The sequence below is a fragment of the Leptonychotes weddellii genome, chromosome 11, assembly GCF_054177405.1.
Source record: "Leptonychotes weddellii isolate Sample4059 chromosome 11, ASM5417740v2, whole genome shotgun sequence".
Lineage (NCBI taxonomy): Eukaryota > Metazoa > Chordata > Mammalia > Carnivora > Phocidae > Leptonychotes > Leptonychotes weddellii.
In genome coordinates, this window is record NC_138379.1 from 11,175,155 (window position 1) to 11,184,728 (window position 9,574).

The window sequence follows — 9,574 nt, forward strand, 5'->3', positions numbered from 1 at the left end:
CTTCCCTTCCCCCCCTCCCTTCCATTCTTCTCACTTCCTCCACTCAGCACTCACACTGCTAAATTCTGGTCCAAGTCCTGGGGACACAGTAAAGGTTGCTGTACATTCTGGCAGGTAGAGACTGAATATTAACAATCAAATAGACAAATAAGGAGGCCTAACTGTCATGAAGAAAATTGAATTGTGTCAGGGGACAAGGTTGGCTTGGAACTGGTTATGCTGGGTTGGCTGGTCAGAGCAGATGTTTTTTGAAGGTGACCTGGGAGCTGGGACCTAATAATGAGAAGGAAGGCGCCCTGAGAGCCTGTGAGAGAGAGCCCTGTAGGAAGAAGGGACAGCAAACTCACAGGCCCTGAGGTGGGAGTGTGCTTGTCTTGTGAGGCTGGAGAGGTGGAGAGGCCAGAGTGTGCAGAACTCAGAGTCCAAATTCTATTCCAAGTATAAGGAAAAAGCCTGTTGGAACATCCTTGTGACCTTGGGGAAATCCATTCCCCTCTCTGGGCTTCCGTGCTGTTTGTGAACTAGGAGAAGGAGACTCAGGAATCCCCAAGGTGCACAGACATTTGAGCAGAGTCAATGAGGGGCACCTGTGAGACTCAGACCCCCCTTTCACTCTGGATTTTACCATGCATGGCAGCACCCAGGGGCGTGAGTTCAAATCTTGACCTCACCATTTAATTTGTGTGTGACTTTCAGCAAATGGCTTAACTTCCCTGAACTTCTAATGTCCTCATTTGTAAAACTGGAAAAATAATGGGACTCACCTTATGAGGCTGTTATTGGGGAGGCGATGGGATAATCATGTAAAGGATTTAACTCAGCTTCTGATGCACCATACAATATTATCACTGGTGCCAAGGACACTCTAATCCTGACCTTGAGGTTAGACCCATCTCCTGAGCATTGACCCAAATATCCAGCTACTGATTGATCATTTCTTCCTGGAAACTGATGTTACGTTGGCACATTCAGCTAAATGTGATCAAAATCACTCACCATCCCCCTCACTCCCCATTTTCTCCCTTGTCCTGTTTTCTCCTCATGGGTCCCTTATCTTGGTTCATGGCACCGTGAGTCTCGCAGACACTCATGCTCAATCTCAGTTATCTTGGCCTTCTTTCCCCACATCCAATCAATCATCAAGCCCTAGCTCTCGGACTCTCATCCTTCCCCTCATTTTCATTCCTAATGTTTCCCTTCAGGCTTTCCTTCCCCTCACCTAGACTATAGGATAATCTCAGAACTGGGTTCCTGCTTTGTTTCTTCCTCCCCGTCCCCATTTCTGCCATCCATCACCACCGCTTTTCAAACACTGTCGCCAGTGTGACCTTAATGTATATCTCCATGCAGGTCACTTCTCTGCTTAAAAGTCTCTGTATCTCCCCATCCACTCAAGGCCCCAGGAGAAAACCTATGGCCCCAGGCTGCCTTCCAAATCTTTCCTGATTTGATTCAAACCTACTCTTCCAGGGCGTTTCTATTGTCCTCCCCTAACACACATTATACCTTAATAGCACCTGTTTCCTCAACCATCTTTGAGCGCAGCTCACTTCTAGAGAAACTCAGTTTAAGTTTCCCCTCTTTGCTGAGAATCTACCCACACTCTGGTGATGTTCTTTCAAGTTCATCCATGCTTACAATTTGAATCAGAACCTCACTACTCTGTGGAGCCTCCTCACGTGTCCACGCCCTGCTGCCCTGCCAGGTTCTGGCTCTCTTTCCCCCATGCTTTCTATTACTTTTCCAAAAAACCCCTGCAGTTCTCTTGAATTCTTATGTTTCCACTCTTCTCCGCTTCTAGGCTTGTGAATTCCCCAAAGATGGGAACTCTGTCTTGGTCATCTTTATATTGTTGTTATATATTATAGATGTAGCAAATGGTTAAAGAAGTCTGCTAAGTCTCTCAATGTACTATAGCTAAAACGGGATTCCTGATTCTACCCCTCCACCCGACCTCTCTGTCATTACCCTGAGCGATTCTGTTCTTTCTCCAGTCTTCCTCTTTTTGGTAGATGGCACTGCCATCCACCCAGTTGCTCAAGCTCCGTACTTAAGTCTCATCCTTGATTTTTCTCCTTCTCTTCCCCCATCCTAATCTAGTCCATCACCAAGTTAGCTCTATCTCCAAAATCCATTCAAATTTGTACACTTCCCTTCACCTACCCTGCCCCCTCTCTTCCCTGGATAGCTGCAATGAGTCCCAAGTGATCTCCTTGCATCTGTTCTTGCTGCCTCGCACTCTATTCTCCTCACTGAGGTGACAGTGTTATTTAAAAAGGTACATCACATTATATCACTAACTGACTTGAAACCCTTTGATGGTTTCCTATCATGTGGAGTAATACATAGACATCTTATTCTGGTTTACAGAGCCTAGCACACTTACCTTTTCTAATCACATATCACACTACTTTCCCTGGTGCCCATATCACATCTCCAGCCACAGTGACCTTTTATCCAATATACTAAGCTTGTTCCTGCCGCAGGGCCTTTGCACTGTTAGCTCTACCCACACTACTATTTTTCCTGATCTTCATGTCTCATATTACAACTTCAATTTTAACTTAAATATTACTTCTTTAATCTGAATTACCTACCCAATCATTCTATCATACTGCTCTACTTCTGCATTGTACTTATCACTATCTAATTATTATTATTATGTTTTATTCTGGTTGTTTTCATTCTGCTAGAAATAAACTCTATGAGATTAGGGGCTTTAGTCTTAGTTATCACTGTATCCCTAGAGCCTAAGGATATAGTGCTTTGCATGTGATAAGAATTTATTGAACAAATAGGAATAATAATGAATTGTGTATCTATTACCACCTGCTATACAGTGGGGAAAAAATGGGGATAATAATATTGATCTCATAGGGCTTTGTGAGGATTAGAGATGATTCATGTAGAGTGGAATGCTATACTTTTTATTATCACTTTTTTGACCAATGTCTAAGGCTGAGCAGGCCTGGAATGCAGGTCTCACTGCCTTTAATACCTGGACTCCTCCCACTCTGTGGAAAAATTGGTAATACTCTGATCTATTTCGTCTGATATTAATATAGTCACAGAAGATTTTGTTATATTTAGTGTTTGCATTGTATCTTTTTCATGTTTCTTTTTTTTTTTTAAGATTTTATTTATTTATTTGTCAGAGAGAGAGACAGAACACAAGCAGGGGGAGAGGCAGGCAGAGGGAGAAGCAGGCTCCCTGCTGAGCAAGGAGCCCGATATGGGACTCGATCCCAGGACCCTGGGATCATGACCTGAGCCGAAGGCAGCCGCTTAACCAACTGAGCCACCCAGGCGTCCCTCATCTGTTTCTTTTAAAACTATATGTGCTTGTATTTCAAGTACACATCTTATAGTCAGCATATAGTTGGATTTTGCTATTTTGCTGATCTGTCAATATTTACTTCTTAACTGGCAGGCAGTTTTTGGTTGATTTTTTTAAAAGCTCTATTTTTAAAGTAATTTTATTAGTGGCTAATTAAAGATTAATACTAACTTAATTTTGGGAAAATAGAAAACATTTTTCTCCAGTATAACTCCACAAACTTCTCCTCCTTTGTGCTATTTCCATATATATGACATTTATATATGTTGTAATCCAACATTTCAATGTGTCATAATTACTGCTCCACATAATCTTATGTCTTTTAAAGAAGTTAAAAGAAAAAAAAGAGAAAAATAGATGTATACTGTCTTTTGTATTTGCCCGATATTTAGTTTTTGGTACTTTTTTTTTTTAATTATTGTTGCTATTAATTTTGTGGATTTTTTAAAAAAAAGATTTCATTTATTTATTTGTCAGAGAGAGAGAGCGAGAGAGAGCGAGAGAAAGACAAATGAGGTGATTTTTCTGGCTTGAGAGGGGTCAGGAAAGGCTTCATGGTGTTGGTGCCATTTGAGTTAGATCAGAAATGGAACAGAGGAGAGGTCTTTTGAAAATGGCTCTTCTGGGTGGAGAGAACAGGTGGACAGATACAGACAAGGGCCTGGGTGGGGAATAGAAGCTGGCTTGAGCATTTTGCGTGTGAGGCAGAGCATGGATAAGAAACTGGTACAGCAGGCTGAGACCAGGTGTCAGTGGTAAGTGCCAGTCCCAGGAAATGAACAAGGACTGAGGACTTTCGTGAGATTTCTTTTTGTCATGGGTCTGTTGTAAGATTCAAAGGACTGGATTCATAGAATAGAGGTACTTCCCAGAGGAAAACCTCTTATATTGAGAGCAAAGCTTGATAAATTTGTAGAAACTCCCCTACCTTTCCTCCTACTTGTGTTATTTGGGTCCATTTCTTTCATCTGTCTCAGTTCACTGTTCTACGGTGTCTGGGCTGAGGCTGACCATGGGCCCACACTGCCTCCCTGTGCTGAGTTTGTGCATAGCACTCAGCGAAGCCGCTCCCCAAGGCCGCAGAGGACGTGAGCTCGGGGGTCAGTCCTGGTCCAGAGGCTCACCACTGTCATTCACTCAGCTTTTCAGATGGGCAGTCTGGCTTCATTAGCAAGGATGTCAGGATGGGCACTCATGTTCCTTTCACACAGAGTCACATGGAGGGGAGAGGAGAGGATCTATCTTGAGGACGGACCTCTACTTGCCTCCTGGGCTTTAGGCAAGGGACAGAGACCTCGGCCTGCTCCTGTTGGCATCCTGACCTCGTGGCATGGTGCGCCTTAAGTTATGGTTACTTTTTTGACCAAGGGTAGTGATATTTTTTCTACCTTTTTTGTCTTCACATTCCTTTCTAATTGTAATGAGAATTTCTGAATTAGTTTCTCGGTCTTTGGGAGGACTTCCTATGAGCAGAGCAGGACAACAAAGATAGGTCAAAACCATCCCTAGCACATAGGGGATGCATCCTCACTCCAACACATAACGTTCCATGTCTTCACCTGGACTTCAAGGCCCATCAAGATCTGGCTGTACTTTTCTTTCTGGCCTCAACCCTGACACATCCCCTCTATGCATCACATGCTTCAATCAGAAAGCACTCCAAATCTCTGCCTGGAATACTCTTTGTCCAATCTTTTTTCTGTCCCACGCCCTCCTTCTAGAGAGCTCCTGCATACCCATCCAGACTCAGACCAAATACACCACCTCTGCAAGTGTTTCCTGAGCCTGAAGTCAGCCATCTTCCCTGGAATCCAGTGATTCATACATATCTCATCTCAATCTCCTTGCCTATGATGGTGGGCTGGCATATTGAAGGCTCTCAGGGAATGTTTGTGGGTGAGTGCATACACTGTCCCACACCCATGATGTGGGAGGTGGTTAAAATGTTGGATAGATAGTGACTTGACAAAGCGAAAGTTTAGAGAGAAGGAAGCGGCAAAAGAGCGGGTTCATGAAGAGGTCTTAAATCCCTAGTGTGCCCCTGCCCTCCCAACACCAAGGAAGAGAGAGAGCCACTCCTTTCCCTCTGGTTGTCACCCTGGGTTTCCTGCCTAGTTCCAGGCCCTCCATGTCAAGTTCACACCTGTAACTTCACTAACTCTGCCCACCTCCAACCTGGGCTTGACTTTGGCAGCCAAGTGCCCTGGATCAGGGTGAGAGCCCCTTGACTATGTTTTCACTGAGGTCCAAAGACCAGGTTCAAATCTGGGATCCACAATTTACTGGCATGGGGTCTTAGGCAAATCTCTCTACTTCTTGGAGCCTCGGGTTCCTGAATTGTGAAATCAACGTGGAGGCAGGTTGATAAAAACGTGGAGGCAGGTATGATAAAAAATCATACCTGACAATGGATATGAAAATGCCTCCTGGAAATGCTGGAGATAATTATTATGATGGTAACTGATAAGAAGAAATGCATGGAATTTTGCTCTTCCCTGCATTCTTTCCTGAAAGCTGAAGCCAAAAGAAAGTCAGAATCTAAGGATGGACAAATATCACAGCCAACGTGCTGAGTCATTCTGAAGAAATGAAGCAAAATCTTTGGAGCTTTTTATCCGCTCTTAACAGGAAACAGAGTGAATTAGACTCTGACTCTGTGGGACTCCTGCACTTCATGCATCCCTAAAAGCAGGGCAGCCTAATGATACAGAGTATGGGTTTGGAGTCACATGACCTGGATTCAAATCCCATCTCTGCCAACTGGGTAGACTTGCTTAAGCAAAACTTGCTTAGTCTCTTTGTGCCTCAATGTCTTTGAAGTAATATAATGGTACTTATCTGTTCTGTTTGTTGCAACGAGATGCCATGACCCCGCAAAGCCATCCGAAGAGTGGCTGGCACACAGTAGACGTCAGCTTTGAGCATTTCCTCTGTTAGCCTCCTGCCCATGGGGGTTTGACAGTTTTGCTTTTGCTCTCGTCTTGAATAAAATAATGAAGCTCAATAATGACCAGGCAGAGGGCAAGGAAAAACATTTAATGAAAGATTGGCTACTAAGGGACGATAGAAACGATCTTATCAACTCTCTAGTCCAATTCCTTCATCTTAAAAATGAAGCCCAGGGTGGAAATATTTTCCCTGAGATTACATAACAAATTTAGTTCACTTTATTGGCTTGTTTCCCATGCTGATTATACTCCTCACATTATCCACATTTCTGTGGATCAGTGGATGAATAAGAAGTAGCTCTTGCCTCTGCAAGCTATTTTCCAATGTGTGTGACATGCAAAATAAGGTTATCCTGGTCACAATTTAACCCCCCAAATGCTGGATTAAATGAAATGAAACAGATTTTTCTTTCTTTTTTTTCTGTGCTCTTCTCCAGAAGGGACTTGCCCACGGGCAGTGTAGGACAGAAGTCTTTTTTTCCCTAGGAGTCCATCTTGTGGGATTTGTGCTCTATGGCATGTCCCGTAGAAAATTTGACATTAGCTAGAAGTTCACAGAGTACTGGGGCAGGGTGATACGTGAAGACAGATTTATGAGAATGTCACTGGTGATGAGGCAGACATGGGATGTGCTCGGGGGGACCTACCTTGAGGACAGAAAACTCTTCCCTCTGCCTTGTGCTTTATGTAGATGAAATCTCCTTCTAAGGACCACTCAAGAGCAGTATTAATCAATGCCTAAGAACACATTGTTTATGAAAAACAGTCTTGTAACCAAGGTGTTGAAGAAAGAAGAGACAAGAGAAAGACAACCAGACTGAGGCAATGACAAAGACAGAACAGGATGCCTGCTACCACTGACGTAATGTCTGCTGTGTGCCCAGCCTCCTATTAAGGAATTCAATTCTCCTATCAACGCTTTGAGGTAAGGACTATTCATACCCCCATTTTACAGATGAGGAAATGGACACAGGTGTTTCAGTGACTTGTCCAAATTCGACTAGCAAGCAGTTAGAGGAGCTGATGTTTGGATCTAAGAAACTGGCTCCAGTCTGGGGTTGGCATCTAGACAGGGATAGGGGCTACCAAGATGTAGGACAAGTTATGAGGGAGTTGTGCCTGTGTAGTATTCTGATCTGCCATGTGGTCCCTAGCATTGGGATGGAGGGGCTCAGCTTGGGGTGGGCAGTCCCTCCTGCTCGTGTCTATCTTCCTTTACTCTAGGGATTTTTCTCAGATACCACCTTCTCCATGTTTACTGCCTTTTCTATGCTCAGGATTTTGTTTACACTTGCCTGTGGTGCTTCCCATGTTGTACCTTGTTTCCACGTTATTGGAATAGATCTATGGATGCCCTCTAATAAGTCATACTTGCTGGAAGGCAGAGACAAGTTCTTACTCTTGTCCTAAAATTGACAGCCTCAGGACTTTGCTCAGTTGTTACTATTAAATGAATAAATGAATTTAATTCAGAACCACTGAGTAACACTTAAAAACCTCTCCAGAAGTGGAAATACCATATGTGGAAGTCATTTAGTGCTGTTCACAAACATTTCCATGGTCCCACTTTCTAGGCACATGATAAATACTGTTCTTTTACCTTCTATGACACTGGATATGGCTATGTAATCTGCTTTGGAAAATTAAATGAGCAGAAAGGATATGAATGTTACTTCTGGGGAATAGATTTAAAAGTCGGTGTACCTACACTTGAAACTAATGTAACACTGTGTGTCAATTATACTTCAATTAAAAAAAAAGCCAATGTATCCTCCATCATATTCTTTCTCAGTCATGATGATGGCAGTATTTCAGGTGGTGGCTGCTCCACCAGCCAGAGTCCCAGAGTGGCTTGAAGCAGCAGTCCCAGAGGACCCACAAAGGACTTGTAGCACAGTTGAGCAGTGAATCTTTGTGATTTTAAGCTGTGGGGATTTTAGCACTTTGTTTTTGCAGCATAACCTCACTCATCCTGACTGATGCACCATAGAGGATCTTCTGGAAGACAATTTTGAAGAGGAACATCACTCTGGCCAAAGAGAGAGAACAGAGAGGAAATAGGAAGCTTGAATTAGAGGCAAAGCTGTTATTATCAGTTCAGAATCCAGTCTTAAGAATAGTAGAGGGGTTGGGCGCCTGGGTGGCTCAGATGGTTAACCGTCTGCCTTCGGCTCAGGTCATGATCCCAGGGTCCTGGGATCGAGTCCCACATCGGGCTCCCAGCTCAGCGGGGAGTGGGCTTCTCCCTCTGACCCTCTCCCCTCTCATGCTGTTTCTCTGTCGCTCACTCTCTAAAAAATAAATAAATAAAATCTTTAAAAAAAAAAAAAGAATAGCAGAGGGGTTGAAAGGGAGCCATATGTGTTGAGAGCCAGAGAGATGCTGACCAGAACTGGAAGGGCCATTTGGTCCATAAGCCATAGCTAGGGAGGTGGTGAGGAGCGGGGCTTGTGGATGACATGTGAAGGTCTGGGTGGATGGTGGGGTGCCTAGGTCACATGCGGCCCATCTTCAGTTCTGCTCATACAGTGTTTTGAAAATTTTCAATAATTGCTATTATTTAAAAGTCCAGATTACTGACCTCTCTGGAAAAATCAGAAAATCTGGGCAATGTGGTATGCATTACGCAGTGTGTTAGACATAGTGTACATGCTCTAGGTCCCTACTGCTCATTTGTTTCTCTACTTGCCCGATTCCTGGAGGCACTGGAATTGGAGACCCCCATATGATCTACATATACAGATCTACGTATATAGATTTCTACATCTACATATGTGATCTACCTATATAGACACCTAATCTCAACCTACATTATGTCTATTAAATGTTATTAGAGGCAAAGCAGTGCACTCCCCTCCTCCAGATTTTGATAGCAGTTGCTCTTCCCAGCACTAATATAGGATTGTCTTAGGGTTTCAGGGCTGAGAGAACAAAGATGTGCAAGACGCTGACATAGCTTGCTGTGCACAAGAGAAGATGATTCTGGGTCGAGACTCAAGATAGGGGCTTCGAAACCAGGAGCTTTTAAAAGTAAAAATAGCCTTGGGCCGACAAGATTGGGAAACTGTGGATTCTGGCTCTGTTTGCAAATTAGTCATGCCCATTTTCCCTTTCTGTAAACAGGCTAGATTGAGGGAAGATAAAGATGAAGGCTTTTTTTTTTTTTTTTTCAAGAGAAAGTGAAAAGTGGGCAGAGAGGACTGCTGGGAGGTCTGAGCTTGGAGACAGTGATATAAAGGCTTCAGAGCAACTCTTTGGCGAGATGGTTTCGGCTCAGCGGATGAAAGAA